We start from the raw sequence: 18,875 nt of genomic DNA, 5'->3' as shown, positions 1-18,875 counted from the left end.
ATCAAATCATATAAAGATATTAAAAAATATCTGACAAAGGAAAAAATATAATCGAGTCACAAATATATTTTTTAAATGTCAGTTAATTTAGAAAATAGTACATTGCCTAAAGAAGTAAGAGATATTTAACAGATTAACATTACAAGGAAGAATTAAGGGTTCATTTATAAACATAACATTTTGGATGTAGGCTTATTAATAAAGTATGTCGCATTTTGTCTTTTTATCAAATAGACTAATACAATGAACTAAACCTTATTTTTATAGTTCAGAGCTCAATTATTAGTGAATGAGTATTCTAGATAAGACTGGCAAATATTTTGTAAAAGAATTGAACAGTAAATATTATTTTAGGTTTTGAAGATTATACTGTTTATTACTAGTATTTGTTGTCAGAGCATAAATCAATAACAAATAATACTTTCAATCATCCCTGTTCTAATGAAATGAATTTTCAAAATAAGACATTTGGGTAAATTTACATGTGCATTTGTACAGCACCATTTCCTCTATAACATTGCAATTATATTCTAATGGGATAATATAGAGATCTATAGTCTTCTGCTTCATTAAAAGTACAAACATAGATATATCCCTAGATTTTGTTTAGTCTTTGATTTTCCTACTGAGATCTTCCTAGTACTGTTAACATAGCAATCAATTTTAGTACTGATATAAATAATTGAATTTAAGTGAGATATAGTATTCTATATAATATATATTATATAACATATAATACACATTTCTTTTTAAATTATTATCATTAAACATATATTAAAATTATGACTAAGCTCAATTTAGATAAATTATGTTGTTGTCAAAAACCATTTCATCTATTTAGATTATAGCATATATGGTTTATATGCCTCAAAATATATAAATTATATAAAAGTGATCACTTACTTTATTTCATTATTTCTATTTGCCTCATGGATAAAGGTTAAATTCTCATAAAATTCTCATTTACAAATCACATATGCATGATTAGTTACTTTAATCATTCATTAGTAATCAGTAATTATGCATTTAATAGGTCAATAAGTATGATTTAGTTATAATCAAAAGAAATTTCATGGAATTATGTGTTTTACCCTTGGAAATTTCACAGGTAAAATGCGGGTGCCTGTAAGCCCCCCAGAGGGGCCCGGCCAGCGGGGATCAGTCGAGAGGCTCACTGACAGCCGCACCTTTATTTTGCGTAGCTCAGATCAAAACCGCACCTGTAGAAATCTAAGAGGTTAGTAAAAAATGGCCCAAGACAGAAAAACTTTGTTCAAAGGCATTTTAATATGAGTCTGCACTCTCTTATATAAACAAGGTAAAGGGGGGCAGGCAAAAGGCAATGTCACTGCTTCATTATTCCAAATAAGGTATAAGCCCAGTATAGGTTAGGAGAAACAAAGAAAGTAAATTATTTCCCAGATAAGGGAGGAGGGCAGTGAGACAATCTTGCAAGTCCTGCTAGATCAGCAGCTTTCAAGGAATTGCCCTATGACCCTGGGTAGCGTCTGCAGACCACGTTCCGGAACTCTCAGCAGGTTTTATGGTGGGGCAAGCTTTGTTGCATAGGGCGATGGGGACTAGCTATTAACTCAGGAATGTGAGCTATGGGGGATTTGGCTTCATGGTATCAGGCTGTGTTTTCCTCCCCTGGACTGAGAAGTTATTTTATTACTTTTATGGTTGCCCTTTTCCTGTTGGCTTAGGGGCTTTAAAGCAGACAGCACTTTGCACTGAAAAAATGGCAGGGAGTTTTGCAAAAGTAACCACTGAGTCAGGTCACGGTAGCCAACAGTAAAATCTCCAAAAGTCCCCAGTACAGGATAGGCAGAGACACGCAGAAAAAAGAGGCAGGATACTGCAGATTGCTTAGGTATAATATTTTATAACTAATTAAACATTTTACACAAGACTTTTTTGGGTGACTGCAAAACAAAAAGACCTTCATACCTTCCTGCAGAATCTTGATTTAATAACTTGTTACCATACAGGTACCTTAATGATTCATTATTGTACAAAGATGTGCCTGAAGTAACTACCTGTATGGTGAAGACAAATGAGAGAAATAGTCTAGATTCCTAGCATGAATGAGGAATCTTCCTTTGAAGGGCCTAGTTCTCAGTTAAACCATAGTAGTAACCGAAGTACCCAAGACTATGTATGTTCTGATAAAGATAAATTAGTCTAAAAATTTTTAGATTGTCATGATAATTGTTAAACATATCTTTGAAATTCTATTGTAAATAATATCTTCGATATATTCTTAATAGTCTGAGAAATATTGTTCCTTTCTTAAATAGTCTATAAGTTTAGGAAAAATTAGTGTTGATATTCTATCAAAAAACTAATAAATGTAGTATACAAGAGTCTTTTTCTTGGACTTGTGTTATACACATCTTTAAATAATGCTTAAATAAATTCTATTAAAAAGTAACATAAAATTATATACCTTATATATTCAATAAGTGCTTTTTTAAAGTATATAAATTTCAATACATTATTAATAATTACGTTGAAAATATAAAAATCCATGATGCAAAAATGAATGAATATACATGAGCATTTCCTTTATTTTTAGATATGCTATTTTATAATTTTAAGGACTTTGATTAAGAATACAGAAAATATTTGTTATTTTATTTATTTAGGTTTTGTTTTGTTTTGTTTTTGGACCACACCCAGCAGAACTCAGGCGTTACTCTTGGCTCTGTGCTCAGAAATTACTCCTGGTAGGCTTGGGGGACCATTTGTGATGCCAGAGATCACACAGGATTGGCCACATAGTTGCTTTTGCTCAGGCTCACAGTTTTGTTATTTAAATAATAAATAGGACATGATAAACTTTATTTTAAAAGAATAACCTGAGCTATTTCTTTAACCAACATTTATATATCATTTGAGATAAACCTATGTTTTTTGTAAAAATCTGTAGCTTTCAAAACAAAAGTAAGCATTTATGAAGTAAAAGAAGGTATTATGATTCAAGAAGCAATCCACACACAGAGCATTAATGAGGCAAGATAAATCTGCTGTGAAATCATTAGGAAAAATTAGTTAATTCACCCATAAATGCTGCTGAGGGTATTTGTGCTCTGACCTATTCAATAAAGGCCTGTATGCCTGTCACCTTTCTCTTACTATTTTGCTGAAAATTCCCTGGGCAATAAACCTATTTTATTGTAGGACCATGGCTGACTGACTACAGTGATTAAAAACAGATTTTACTTTTACATTAACTAAGTGGGATTTTTTAATCACATTTCATCAAATTTACTTGTTCCAAACTAGGAAAATATATAAAATTTTAATATATATTATCAAATTAACAGGATAGTTTTGTTTTAGTATAATACTTAAATATTTATTTTTAGAAAAAAGGAAGTACTAACTGAGTAATCAAAGAAAATCTGCCCTGAGGAATAAGTTAACACCTGTACTATTTTTGTTTATTTGGGTCATACTGGTGGCTCTCAGGGGTTACTCCTGGCTCTGAGCTCAGAAATTGCTTCTGACAAGCTCAGAAGACCAAATGGGGTACAGGGAATTGAATCTGGTCCTGGGATGGCCGAATGCAAGGCAAACACCCTTACCACTTGCTCAGGCCCAGCACCTGCATTCTTATGTGTGTGTGTGTGTGTGTAAATTTTATAAACATTAAAATATATTTACTATTGTGGACAATTGCTATTACTTCTATGGGGAACTATTTGGGGTTCAAGAGTGGTGCTTAGAGCTTATTCCTGACTCTATGATGAAGGATTACTCTTGGTGTTGCTCAGAGAGTTGTATAGAATACTGGGACCAAACTGGGATTATCATGCAAACAAGGGTTTTTCTACCTGTAGTACTATTGTTCTGACTCCAATTTCTTTTAAGTGATTTCACCATAGTTTTTCTTGTGTAGTCAACATACAATAAAGTGCTATAACTTATTTGGGCAGTAAGATTGTTTATGTAATATTAGTGGTCCATTTTCTTCCAAGAGAATAATTTCAAAATTATTTTTCCAGGGGTGAATTTGTTGACCATGTGCGGGGTTCTTAATGCTGTAGTCAACTCAGTTCTGTAGATTCAGATTCTCAGATTATTTTATCATTTATCTTTGTCCATTATTTTGTCTTTAGACATTTTTATTCCCTTTGTTTCTTTAACATTCCACTTAGAAGATAATTCATTCTGTATTTGTCTCTCTTCTTCTGGATGACTTTACTTAGCATGACACCTTCCAGAATGTAGTGGCATTCCAAATGACACCTTCCTACACGTAGTGGCAAATTATTACTAAAATTAGTTCCTTTTGTTCTTTTTGATATTTGTGAGTCTCACTGGTAGAAGGTGATATCTCATTGTTGTTTTGCTTTGAATTTCCTTGATGTTAAGTAAGACAGGGTTTTCCATAAATCTTTTGGATATCTTTACCATTTGTGTTCATTTCTATTCATATGTTCTTTCCATTTTTGATGGGTTGATTGTTTTTTCTTGATACATTTTATAAATATTCTATCTTGAATATTAACCCTTTGTAAGATGAGTGGTAAAATCTTTTTCTGCAGTCTGCAGTCTTTTTTTTTTTCTGGTCACTATTTTATTTACCTTACAAGTTTTTAACTTGATATAGTCCCATTTGCTTCATAAAATAGTTTTTTAAATATGGAGGAAACAGGGGAAAATAATGTTATACTATATGTTTCTATGTTAATACAGATTTCAGTTGCCTTTTAAGTTTTTAACTAATTTTCTTCATTTATTTTAATTAGAAAATTATAAGTAGCATATCAAGTTATCTGACATCTCACCTTTTAAAAATTGATTTAAAACAATCACCTTATACAAGTGAGAGCTGACATTTTTCTCTACTCTTTGATTCAATATGATTTAAGTTGATATGTCATAAATATAATAATCCTAATGTGTTTTGAAGCATAATTAGAATTGAAATTAGTATGGTCTTAGTTTGAACAGTTATAACCATATCAGTATTTTTTAAATATATTTATTACATTGATCCCAGTTAAGTTAAATTCCTAAAGTTAAGTCTCTAAAATCCTATTGTCCCTAGGTATTACATTTAAAGTTTATGAATAATAATTGTAAAATATCTATATTTATTTTATTTATTAAACAATTTATGATGTGTATGCTCATGTTTATGCTAAGCACTTTTAATTTTTCCACCTCACAGTACTATGAACTTATTAAACTTTTATACTTTGATGCTTTTGTGAATAGATTTTAAAGTACAATTTCAACTTAATTTTTTGCAAGATAAATTGATTGTAAAGTATCAAAACAGAGACTATTTATTAATTGATGCATTTTGCAGTTATTTAAACTTATATGGACTATACCAGCATTAAGAAATACTATTACACAGCTCTTAATTTCTAGTCATATACAATTGGATCAATTAAAATAAATAGGTAAAATCCATGTTATATATTCATTTAATATAAAGTTTTAGGCTTTAAACATAGCTATTAGGTCAAATCTTTATTAGTGCATTCTGTGTGCATTCTGTGTGACATCGAGAAAAGAATATGCTAGCTAATTTATTATTAGGATTAATGTATAATATGAAAAATCCGGACGACCGACCCCCCAGTTGCCCAGCACAGAATAGTGAAAAAGGCACGTGCTCAGCAAATTGCAGGCAAGTTCCAAGTTTAATCTGATCGATCAGAGGTTCGAAACGTGCTCAGAGCAGAGCAGAGGTTGCGAACCCCAAGGTCTGAAATCAAGGGGTTTTTATACAGTTTTCAGGTGGGCTGTGTTATTTTTACAGAGGAAACAGGAATGGGCTTTGATATGGGGGAATCCGGAGGTTTTGGGGGTAGGTGTGAGTAGGGTCCAGACTTCAAGTCTCCAAGTGAGCGGGATCCAGACATTAAGTCTCCAAGATGTCTTCAGGATAATTAATGCAAGGTCTGTAAAACCATGGGGAGCCAGCAAATGGATCAGCACCTTTAACTCAGTAGATAAAAGACAAGCAGGTAGTTAACACAGAGGGGAGGGTGAGGGGGGGAACATTGCATTGCATGAGAAAGAGACAGACAACTCCCATCAGGAATGTGTAGGGGAAAATATGTTTTTCACTTCTTTCATTTCCCACTCCTTCTTGTTAATAATTCTAATCTTAGAATTAACACAGAAGTAACCGAAGTAACCACTGCTAGCCAAGAACATTGAAGGGATTTTGGGCAGACGGTTTCTCTTCTGTAACTACTTCCTGCTGAGGTGGGGCGGAGTTGGTTTCAGGGGTTAAGTTCAAGGTGCAGCAAGTGGTTACTCAGAGTTTTGTGGGTACTTCCTGATATTGCTGTCTTAGCACCATTAGCTTAACTTCCCCCACTTGAGTGCGGATAAAAGTTACAACTCTGTTTACGATACAGGGTCCTACTGCAACTATTAAGAGTACACTTAGCAGTGGACCAAGTAGAGGCAGGAGGTAGGGGAGGATTCCTCCCCATAGAGACCATAACGGTTGATCATAGAGTTCCTCCCTTCGCTTTGCTAATTCTTCCTGGTGTTTCTTTATTCTGTCTCGTACTATTCCGGATTTATTAACATAAAAGCAACATTCTTCTTGTAAAGCTACACACAATCCTCCTTTCTCGGCTAGGATTAAGTCTAGTCCCCTCCGATTTTGCAGGACCACCCGGGCGAGTGAGTCATGCTGGTCTTGTAGGTCCTGGATAGACTTGTAAACCTGCCGGATGTCTGAGGCCAGTCGATCAGATAACTTATTATACCGGTCCAATGAAACTCCTAACCCTGCAGCTCCCATTCCTAATCCTCCGACCACCCCTAACGCAGCCAGCAGGGGTAGTAATACTACAGCCCTACGAGTTCGGTGTCCTCTCAGGAGGTCTATGCTGGGAAGAGGGACTGGTTCAGTTCCTGGGAGAACATCAATGTTGGGTAGCAGGAAGGCAGGTGCACAAATGCCTGTGCTATTTCTGGGTAACACTGGATAAGCCAAATTTCCTCCACAGACCCAGACCTGTCCTGGGGGGAGGCATCCCAAGTCCAAAGAGACTTCGGAGATGTTAGAGCACCTTGTTGTTGGTACTTGCCCTAAATCTATGGTTAGTGAGTAATTTCTAACATAGCAAGTGGAGGAGTCAAATTCCTGAGGGATTACTTTAAAGGGCTTGGTATAGGTGCAGTTTGAAAAGCTACTTATATTTGGTTTAGGCACAGGTATTGCTAATGGCCAATCGTTACTCATTTTCATGCATAGCCAGCAGTCAGCCGCTAAGCTTGGGTTGGTTTGATTTAAGAGCTTGTGAGTGTACTTTAGAATGTCGTGTATATTTGAATCCAGATCCTCATTTAGCACCTAGCTTGAAGGGAGGGGTGCTTGGGCCAGTTTGGCATTAGGTTATAAACTTCCTTTTCGGCCCATTCTATAGCTTCCTTTTCTTTTTCTTGATCTGTGGGCCCTCCCCCATCTGATATATGTAAAGGGGCTTTTAGAGGCCAGCAGACCACATCTCCAATATTTGCTAGACAATGTGCTGCCCCGTATGGAGTTTTAAAAGTTTCAGGACCCCATTCACCTCCCGTGCTCCCCTTGTAGGTATCAGTTAGTCTCGCCACCAGGTAGAGTTGGCCATTTTTAACGCACTGCTGATAGGTTTTATAGCACCGTGAGTGTACCTGAGTTAGCTCTACACATCCTGGGGGGCAGGTTCCTTTCGTGTCCGGGGGAAGGGGTTGGGGTTTTTGCTTACATACCCACTGAGCCTTGATTTCACCTGTGGAAGCTGATGGCTTGAGCTGGAGATAGGCCGTTTTAGTGCCACAGTCGACTGCCTGTGTAGCTCGGTACTCAGGTTTGAACTGATGACCTCCGGGGCAGTCACAGGGGTTACCGTAGAGAGTCCTTAACAGCAAACGCTGCTGTGCTATCTCCTGGCCCCATTTAATCTTTTAAATAAAGGGCATTTTGTAATCACTCAGTGATAGAGATTTCCAGAAACTTGATGACACCTTCAATTGGTCCATATGCTAGGAGTATAAGGAATAACAGAAATGTTAAATGCAGTATCTGATGCCATCTAACATCCAGTGAATTTAATCTTCACTAGGCTGAAATCCTCAGGAGATTAAGTATATGAAATTTTATAACCTATGTTTTAGTACAAAAATTTAAAAATCTCATTAAATGTCATGTTTTTTGAACAGTTGTTAGTAGCATAATTAATTCTATTAGCTCCATAATTTACAAAAATATATATTGTTAAGGACAAATTTACTTCAAAATGGTTTACAATTCCTGAATTATTCAGCGTAACAGTTCTGGTATTTAAGGATACACAAAATCAGCAGTGGTAAGTATTTTTCAGTCTTAAACTATTTGTTTTAAAACCTTGGGAAGGAGATATTATATTGCTTATAATGTTTACTAAGTCTCTATGAACATAATAAGTATTTGTTTTCTGAGTATCTAGTGAAATGCAAATGTATTTCTATAGCATTACTTGACTGATTTTATTTAGCATTTTAAAAAAGAATTTCTCTTTATTAGATTGAAATGGATTTAACCAAGGAGAAAATTAATGAAATAAAATTGCTTTGCATTTGAAATTATTTTAAGCCCTGAAGATTTAATAGAATATTTTTCTATCAACTGTATTGTATTTTACATTTACTACAATTATATATCTTTCTTCACCTCTTTATCTCCATAGGAAATACCTTTATTTATACTGTGGTATTTCAAAGTCATTATACCCTAAATAATCTTTTATAAAGATTGATTATTTTGTGGTGAAGGTTTCCTACACAAAGATGGAAACCACAGTCTAATTTTTAAATCACCTTGAAAGCAAAGTACAAATATATAGTTTAGTTTGTAAGTAATAACACCATGAGACATTTTTTTCAGAAGCAATTTTATAAGGCAGGCATCAAAAGAAATTTATTATTTAACTAAGGATGTACCAAAAACAGTCGGCTTTGAGGACAGAATAACACAGAACTTATGATGCAATGTGCATTGCCACTAGTGTGACAAAATGTTAGACACAGGGCCCGGAGAGATAGCACAGTGGCGTTTGCCTTGCAAGCAGCCGATCCAGGACCAAAGGTGGTTGATTCGAATCCCGGTGTCCCATATGGTCCCCCGTGCCTGCCAGGAGCTATTTCTGAGCAGATAGCCAGGAGTAACCCCTGAGCACTGCCGAGTGTGGCCCAAAAACAAAAACAAAAAAAAAAAATGTTAGACACAGTGGGTTTGTGTTTGGTTTTCACAGGTACACTTTTGCAGGGTAATGATTTAATTTTTTTCTAGACTGTGTAGTGTCAAAGTGTTATTTATTTTAATTCTCACCAATTTATATTTTGGTGACATATTTTACCTACTTGAAATTTATCTTAAGTTTAGGGTCTGGATATACTACTGAGGAGTGAGAGCAAATAGTTTCCATAAAGGATGCAAAGATTTATGGGGCCAGAGAGAGAGAGATAGCACAGCTGTAGGGAGTTTGTCTTGCAAGCGGCCAACCTAAAACCAATTGTGGTTCTTATCCCGGCATTTCATATAGTACCTCGTGCCTGCCAGAAGCGATTTCTGAGCTGAGAGCCAGGAGTAACCCCTGAGCACAGCTGGGTGTGGCCCCCAAAAACAAAATACAAAGAAACAAAAAAATGATGCAAAGATTTGATCGCCAATACATGTCCCCTGAACAACAGTTGGGAGTTAGTACTAAAATTCATTCAAATCGTTTTATTTTAATTCTGCTCATAAAATTTTTTTTCTTACTCCTTGCTTTAGTATATATCTGGCACTTTTATGATATATATTTCACATAATTATTCATATATGTGGTTTCATTTCTGACACCTTGCTTTATTAGTATTTCTGTTTTTCTTTATTTCTCAAATATTTGTAAATGAACAGACTAATGATATTCAATTTATCTAAAATGCTATGCACCATTACCATATTCCATCTCTAAAATCATTTTTCTCAATGTGAAATTTATACATATTAAAAATTGATGAATATCTCCTCTAAACTTCTCATAGTCAATTTACTTTTTCTATGAGTAAAAACATTTTAGGAACTTTATACTTTTAGATTTATATATCTAATACCTTTATGTCTGCAATATTTAACTGCATTATGTCTCAATGGTTTGTCTGTATTTGTTTTTGAGTAGTTAGATGAATGAGACTATGTATTTATAACTTAGAATAACACAAAACCACAGTTTTCCCTTATTCCTTGATAAATTAGACTTGATTGTCATGTACTAATAGCAGCAATCTATTTTGGGAATATCTTGACTTTCTATTTTTAAAAAGTAAATCTGTATAAAAAATTTCTATTTAAAATTATAATCTGCACCTGAAAATTTTTCTGCATCTGGAAAGATTTTCTCAAAAATCATAATTTATATTTCAATATTGTGTTTATTTTCAAAAATCAAAATTAAGCATTCCTTAAATATATATTTTTATAATATATATGATTTTTATGAATTACAAAAAGCAAAGGATCAGGATTTGGTATTCAATAGTATATTTTAGAATAGTAATTGCATTTAGTATTAACTCATTATTTTGTTAGTGACTTTAGTTGAATTTCTCTCTGCTTTTGGATTGATTATACGCAATTGCGAATTTTATCTGGCATGATAGAATTTGAATCCTTCAAGCCTTAAAATGAGGCTTTATAAATAAGTAGAAAATAAGTCATTTATTTCTTTCCCATTTTTGTTTGTGCCTTTATGAGCCACACCTAGCAATGCTCAGTAATTAGTCTTTATACTCAGGAAATTTTCCTGGTGGTGCTCAAGAGACCACATGTGAAACCAGAAATTGAACACAGATTGGCAGCATTCAAGGAAGGCACTCTACCTTTTTCAGGCTCTTTCTTTTACTTTATAAAATAAATACTTTATAAAATAAATTTGGGGATGTATACTTTTAGATTCAACTCATATTATCTGAATGCTATGGTCAAGATCAGCTCAAAAGACTTCTAACTCTCTAATATGTTTGAAGTCAATAATAAATACATAATACTTTGAGTTAAATGTTAATTCACTGCTGTTGCTATTCCTGAAAGTATGTGTAGGGAAGATACACAAAGCATTGCTATGATGAAGTGAGTATTTTAATTCCATTTAACTGAACTAGACTTACTATTTGTTCTCCTTTTATTGAGAGGTTGGGTCACATCCATCAATGGTAGTGGTGCTCATGGGATGATATTCAATGCTTGAAATGGTAAGAAGGTTAAGACTATTACCCTTCCTCCAGCTTTCTATAAGAAAAAATGTTTTTTTTTCTAGTGTTCAGTTGCAAACTTTGCATTTCTAAATATTTTGACTCTAATATTAAAGTCAGTAGAATAAATATCATTCTACCTCTCTTGTCTTCCATCTTCATCTTACTACTGTCCTTAGTTTCTTGAACACTCTTACAAGGATCTTTGTGACTGCAATTACATATAACACATATAAATCAGAAAAAAATATTGCATATGCCCCAAACTAATTAATGAATCTAAGCCCCCATGACCAAACTGTTTGACAGACTCAGTCATTATTAATTAGTATATAGAACACTAAAGTTGTAGCACATACTAAAATAATTCACCATGTGAGTAGCATCTGTTGTGTATTGATATGTATTACTCACTCTAATATTATATAGACATATTATATGACAAAAGATATAATATAGCAGGCAAGGCCCTTGCCTTGGAGGCTGGATGACCTGGATTTGGTTATCAGTATTACTTATGGTTCTCCAAGTGCTACCAGAAATGATCCCTGAACACAGAGCCAGGAATAAGCTAAGAACTGCTGGGCTTGGCCCAAACACCAATATAATACAAACACCAACTACAGAGAGAGAGAGAGAGAGAGAGAGAGAGAGAGAGAGAGAGAGAGAGAGAGAGAGAGAGAGAGAGAGAGAGAGAGAGAGAGAGAGAGAGAGTAGAGAGAGAGAGAGAGAGAGAGAGAGAGAGAGAGAGAGAGAGAGAGAGAGAGAGAGAGAGAGAGAGAGAGAGAGAGAGAGAGAGAGACAGAGAGAGAGAGAGAAACAGAGAGAGAGAGAGAAACAGAGAGAGAGAGAGAAACAGAGAGAGAGAGAGAAACAGAGAGACAGAGAAACAGAGAGACAGAGAAACAGAGAGACAGAGAGACAGAGACAGAGAGAGACAGAGAGACAGAGAGACAGAGAGAGACAGAGAGAGATCTATTACTGTTTATTTTGGATTTCTTAATTTAAATAAGATATTTGCTATATTAACAATTGTGAATTAAAATACTATTACAAACATAAAAAGTAAGTAATTTCCAGGCTGTGTGTGCAGATCAAGAATTATCAGAAAAATTAAATAGCCCACATGATCTTATTTATGCAACTTTGGTAAGTTACTTCTAACAAGGTTTTAGTTTTTAACTTAATAAATATATTTTAACAGTTCACTTAGTTTCATTTATCCCCGGAAGCATGACAACACTGGTAGAAGTACTAATAATTAGCAAAATTACTCTAATCTTTATAAACTAAATCAAAAGTGAATAAATATTATAGAATCTTGGCTTCTTTAGTACCAGGATTGTCTATACTGTATTTCTATAAGCAATCTCCAATATTTCTTCTAATATCTTATATATATTTTAATATAGGTTGGGGAAAGATAATACAACAGGTAGAGTACTTGCCTTGCTCACAATCAAACTAGTATCAGTCTGGGACCCAGTATAGTCTGCTGAATTTCACTAGGAATGATCCCTGATAACAGAGCCAGGAGTAAGTCCTAAATCTGCTAGGTATTCTAAAGTCCTAAAAAAGTTTTGCTTAGTCACATTTGAGAGGTGGCTTGGGTCACACTGGGTTAGGGCTTAATCTTGGCTCTGCACCTTGAAATCATTCCTGATAGGATGCAGGGTACCATATGCAAGCTGTGTAAGGGATGAGCCAGATGGGCCACATATAGGGAAAGTTATTGGCCTGTTGTGCTCTCTCTGGTCCCTAGATAGAACTAGAAAGTTTTGACATTATATCTTATATATCACAGTATCATGATACATAAGGAAATATTTTATAAAGCTTCTAAAAGATCATTAATATAAAACACTTTGTATATTTATTAAATAATAGCTAAAAACTCCTGATTAAAATATTACCAGAGAAAATGTCTACCATAATAAGCTTTTTAGGCACATTAGAGAATAATAACATCTGAGATACACAATTTTATCAACTATAATCTTGTAATGACATTTAATTGGTTATTTAGCACAGAACAAAATCATAATAAAAAACTATCTCATAAGAATTCCTTTTGCAAAAAAAAGTTAATCATCTCATTTGTTAACCTGAGAAGCCATTTCAGGGATTGCAATGTTCTCAAATAGAGGACCAATATAAAACATTTACTGTTTGACAGGCTATTTGTAGCTGGGCAACAGAAAGTCACAGATATAATATTACATTGATGTTTAATCAATCATCATGAAAACACAGGATATGTTCATGGTCATATGGATTAAACAGTGCATTAATAAAGTCAGAATACTTTTACATTATGGAAATAGATTAGAGAGAAAGCAGCAGTGAAACTAATATGCCTTAAATACCTATAGTGTAGGAAAAATAACCATCTGCCCTCCGAAGTTCATGGTTAAATTTTCTCTAATTAAAGAACAGCAACAGGAGAGGAACACCAATTTATTTTATTTAAAAAAAATATGTGATGTGCAAGACTTCACAGGAAAATGGTGTCCTAAACAGGGGAAGTGCATATTTTAGTAATGAGTTCTTAGATGTAAAAATAACATTTCGATGCTAGGTTTAATGAAGCATGGATAAGTGTTGAGGGCAGGGGCAATGTGATAGAATAAATAAACACACTTAGTTCATTAAACAAGTGTCACTTTGGCAAAGTAGCCTCATGGTTCCAGTCTTTAGAATGTATGTTTTTTTTTTGTAAATACCAATTACATGAACTGTTTTGGATCATCTGTCTCTGGCAACAGCAGTTTCTCAAGTTCTTTATGCTTAAAATAGGTAATATAGTAATATATAGTATTTAAATATATAGTATTAAAATAGGTAATATAGTAATATATAGTAAAGTTCTGTGTTTCAGGGTAATATGCTCTCAATTTCATCTCACAGACAATTGAACCAATTGAACAATTCTTAATTTCTTTCAATTTTATATTTAGGATAAAACTATGGTATACAGCATAAGTATGTAAATTAATAAAGATAAAATAACAATTTGATATTTCTGATCTATACAGGAGTGCTTCAATCTAAAGTAATTATTTTTTCTTGGGATATGAGCAAAAGTAACTTCAAAGTTCAAGTAATTAAATTGTTCTGTAAACAAAATACATTTAATATTTAATAGCAAATGATGACAAAATAGTGCTAAAATGTTTCCAAATAACATAAAATATCACACTAGTGTTGAGCAAAAATCTAATTCCAAGTGCATTTTACATACTAATTTTAATATCACACATTTTCTTCTTTTTGAATGTTTGAAATATTTATATTTAAACACTGTGATTTACAAAGTTGTTCACAGTATTGTTGTTTCAGGTATCCCGTGTTCCAATACCAATTCGACCATTAGAGTTACCATCCCTCCATTAGTATCTACTGGTCCTTTGCTCCCAAGCTTGCGTCCTTGGCAACCACAAAATTTAATTTATAATAATTTGCTTGCTACAATAGTTATTATTTAATGATGTTAATACAATCATTGAAGATATAGTGAAATACTAGTTGCTAATTTAGCCTTTAGTGCTATTGTTTTCCCTCTTCGAACTTATTTTCCATCTAAATTTTATGCTCCTAGCAGGCCATTAGTACAGTGGAAATTTGGAGATGTTACATGACTGATATGCCCATGTATTCCAGGAGCTTCCAAACACATCTTGGTGTCTCTTTAAGATTAGTTATGTACCTAGGTCATTTGTATTCGAGAGGAAGTGAGGTGCGGTAAGTCTCTTGACCATTGGTGAGCAGGGTCTCTGCCCACCCCCATCTCGAGAAGGTTTCAGAGATCACAATCTGGAAATCAAGATTACCCAAGATAACTCTGCTAAAGTGTCTGTCCCACTCTAGTATATTTTTCTAATCAATACTCCTAAAACCCTGCTAAAAATGAGCAATGCTTTTATAAACCATTGTAGAAGGCCTTTTGGGTTGTGTGACTCACGTTCTGATACTTGCAGAGTTATGTTTAATCCAAGTCATTTCGTTTTGTTTAAGCACATATTAAGTAGTGTTTAAGTAATTTTTAAGTAGTTTTGTGTATTCCATGCAACAGAACAGATTTTTTCACATGTATTAAATAGTAGTCAATATAATTGTTCTTTTAAGAATTGCTGATGGCAAGCTAAATCAAAGTACACAGTACTTACCTGTTGTTCACAATAGAATAACACAAATTTTAAAGAAATTAAGGTATAATTAAACCTGACTCTTGACAAGAGACTGATTTGTTTAATCTGTGATTTGTTTCCTAATGTAATGACTCGTATATAAATTGCTCTATAATGCAAGTCAAAGTGTATACTTATATTGAGCCCATATTTCAATAATAGATGAACAGCTTCAAATTGAAAGAAAAAAGGGGAATAGGTAAACTATTAATACAAAATCTAGGAGACCAACACAAGAGCAGAGGCAATTGGAATCAAGATCTTTCCTTAGGCGTAGTTTTGTTGGGGTGCAGTGTATTGCTTTCCAGTTAGTTTAGAAGAGCACACCAAGGCCACAGATATAACACAGCGGTATGGCATTTGCCTTGCAAGCAGCCGATCCAGGATGGACAGTGGTTCGAATCCCAGCATCCTATGTAGTCCCCCATGCCTGTCAGAAGTGATTTCTAAGAGCAGAGCCAGGAGTAACCCTGAGTGCCGCTGGGTGTGACCCAAAAAAAAACAAAAACAAAAAATAAAAAAAAAAGAGCACACCAGAAATATCAGAAGCAATGTATACAAGGCATAGACTTATTTCTGCTCTTATATTTATAATGTTTCTGAGGTGTATTATGCTTTATAGTTTCTAGGATTTGACTGCTTCATTCCAAGAGGTTATTTTCACCCTGCTTTTCTTGTCTGTTAATCAATGTCTTTTTTAAAAAGCGTTTGCATTTTTACTTTACCAAAAAAAAAAAAAATCACCATATTTTCAATTCGGTGAAATTCACCATTTCAATTATAATCATATCATGATTAGTCAGAATCATTGCAATATTAATTAATATAATAGTTTTACGAGTTAAATTTTGTGTAATATTTTTGTTGTTTTGTTTTGGGGCTACACCCTGTGACACTCAGGGGTTACTCTTGACTATGTACTCAAAAATCATTCTTGGTTTGGGGCACCATATGGGACTCCGGGGGATTGAACCACAGTCAGTCCTAGGATAGTGTGGGCAAGGCAGACACCTTACAGCTTACACCACCGCTCTAGCCCCTGTTTTAATTTTTTATAGCTGGAAATCACACCCTATGATCCAATTTAGGACTACAGTTAGGTCAAGTATATACTTTACCACTGAACCACATTTCAGGCAGATGTAATAATTTGTAAATTCTAAATATTAAAAACAATTCAGTAAACAACTTCCCTTTAGTGAATAAAATATATTTGCATTTGTTCTTGCCCAATAATCCTTAGGCAGATTTTATTTTGTCTCAACTACCAAATTGTCACAAATACTCTAAAACCAAAGAAAGAAAATTGTAGTATGGTTTAATACTATGCCAAAGTGGAAAAAAAATGTTATAGGATCTCTGATACTGAAAAATTAATATGCTTAAAAATTTACTTTTTCCTTATACACAAAATAATATATCTGTTTTATTATACCTGACTTTGTAACTCTATGATTGCCCTATATCTTGCACTCTAGAAATTTTTCTTAGCTAATGATTTTAAGCTAATGCCTATTAATCGCATTAACAAACTGATTAGTTTTCTTGTATTTCCCTATATAAACCAGAAATACACATACAATAAATTTTTTCATTTATCATTTTTATTATTTTAATATATGTGCAGTGCCTGAAAAAATTATGAATTGGATTATTTCTGTTGCTTTGTGCTGCAAAAATGTTAACATTGGGGATGGGAGTGGTGGTTTAAACAGTAGGGTGTTTGCCTTGCATGTGCTAACTTAGGACAGACTGTGGTTCAATTCCCCAGGGCCCCATATGGTCCCCCAAGCCAGGAGCAATGTCTGAGAACACAGCCAGGAGTAACTCCTGAGCGTCACTGGGAGTGGCTAAAAAAGCAACAACAACAACAAAATATGAAAATGTTAACATTGTTAGACTGAGTAATAATTAGTCTATAATAGAGTAGAGATATTGTTGAATCTTTATAGTTTTCTGAAGCTTGAGAAATTGCCTGCTTGTTTGTTTGTACATACCATAGACATAGATAGAATGAGAAAGAGAGAAAACATAAGAGGTGGCAATCACACTGTCCAAAGGATAAGGATTTTTCATCCTATGAGCTTTATCCTGTTTTCAACTCTTCTAAAGTCTTTATACTAGATATATTATATATATTTTCCTAGTGTGTTTTACTACATACTTGCATTCTCAGTCATCATTCCTATCTAGTAATGTTATTGTAACTGCAGATTCTTACTAAGATATTGCTTCAGGTCATAACAAATTGCATATGAATGTTTAATTTGAAACATTACTCAACATATATATATATATATATATATATTTTTTTTTTGGGGGGGTTTTGGGCCACACCCATTGATGCTCAGGGTTTACTCCTGGCTATGCACTCAGAAATCACTCCTGGTTTGGGGACCATTTGGGACACTGGGGGCTCAAACCACTGTCTTTCCTAGGTCAGCCTTGTGCAAGGCAAATGCCCTACTGTTGCGCCACTGCTCCTGCGTCTTAAAGGCATTTTTGTTTTTATAAGAATTGCAAAGCACCTTTATTTTTATTTATTTTCTGCTTCTGTGGGTCACCCCATAGAGTGCTCAGGGGTTACTCCTGGCTCTATGCTCAGAAATCGCTCCTGGCAGACTTGGGAGACCATATGAGATGCCGGGATTCAAAGCACTGTTCTGCATGCAAGGCAAACGCCCTACCTCCATGCTATTTCTTCGAAACCACAAAGGCTTTTTTTATGATTGTATTTTATTTTGTTGTCACTCCAGTTGTAATGGAGGACTATTAAAATTTCAGAGTTGACTATAAAATAAAATAATAATTGATGGACAACTAAACTTTTTAGGTTATATTATACACACTATAACTTTTTTAGTACATCAAATATTTTAAATGTTATTTATCTTAGAAATAAATCAATACTTAGAGATAAAAGGCTATACTAGCTATTTAATAAAAATTAATGCATGGAAACTAATATTTTAATAAATGATTGACTTTTGCATAATTATACAAGTATTATCAAAGCATACTAAAAATGATTTAAAATATGTTGTTAAATCGTATAACAAATCAGATATAAAAATAAAAAAATTCCTTTTCCTCACACAAAAGGCCAAACGTTAAAATACAATTAATTACATTTTCATATTAAGTTTATTCTCATAAATACCAAATTTAAGGCATCTAATCATTTAAAAAATTAATATGTAAACAAGTCAACATGTTTTAAAGTAGAAGAATAATTTATAGGGTTATATTTTTTCTCTTCTAGATAAACTAATGAATAAAAAATAATTTTACTATGCTATGTTGCATGGAAAATCATGATAATTTGAATTTTGTGTGATGTGCATAGAGCCAAACCTTGGAACTTGATATATAAACTTATTGGTCTCCAAAATCAGATAACATAGAAGATATTTGACTTTGAAGGGTTTAGGTTGACAGTCTTGATTCACC

The sequence above is a fragment of the Suncus etruscus genome, chromosome 9, assembly GCF_024139225.1.
Source record: "Suncus etruscus isolate mSunEtr1 chromosome 9, mSunEtr1.pri.cur, whole genome shotgun sequence".
In the NCBI taxonomy this organism is placed as follows: domain Eukaryota; kingdom Metazoa; phylum Chordata; class Mammalia; order Eulipotyphla; family Soricidae; genus Suncus; species Suncus etruscus.
The sequence above is the reverse complement of the archived record's forward strand: the minus strand, read 5'-3'. Positions refer to the sequence as shown.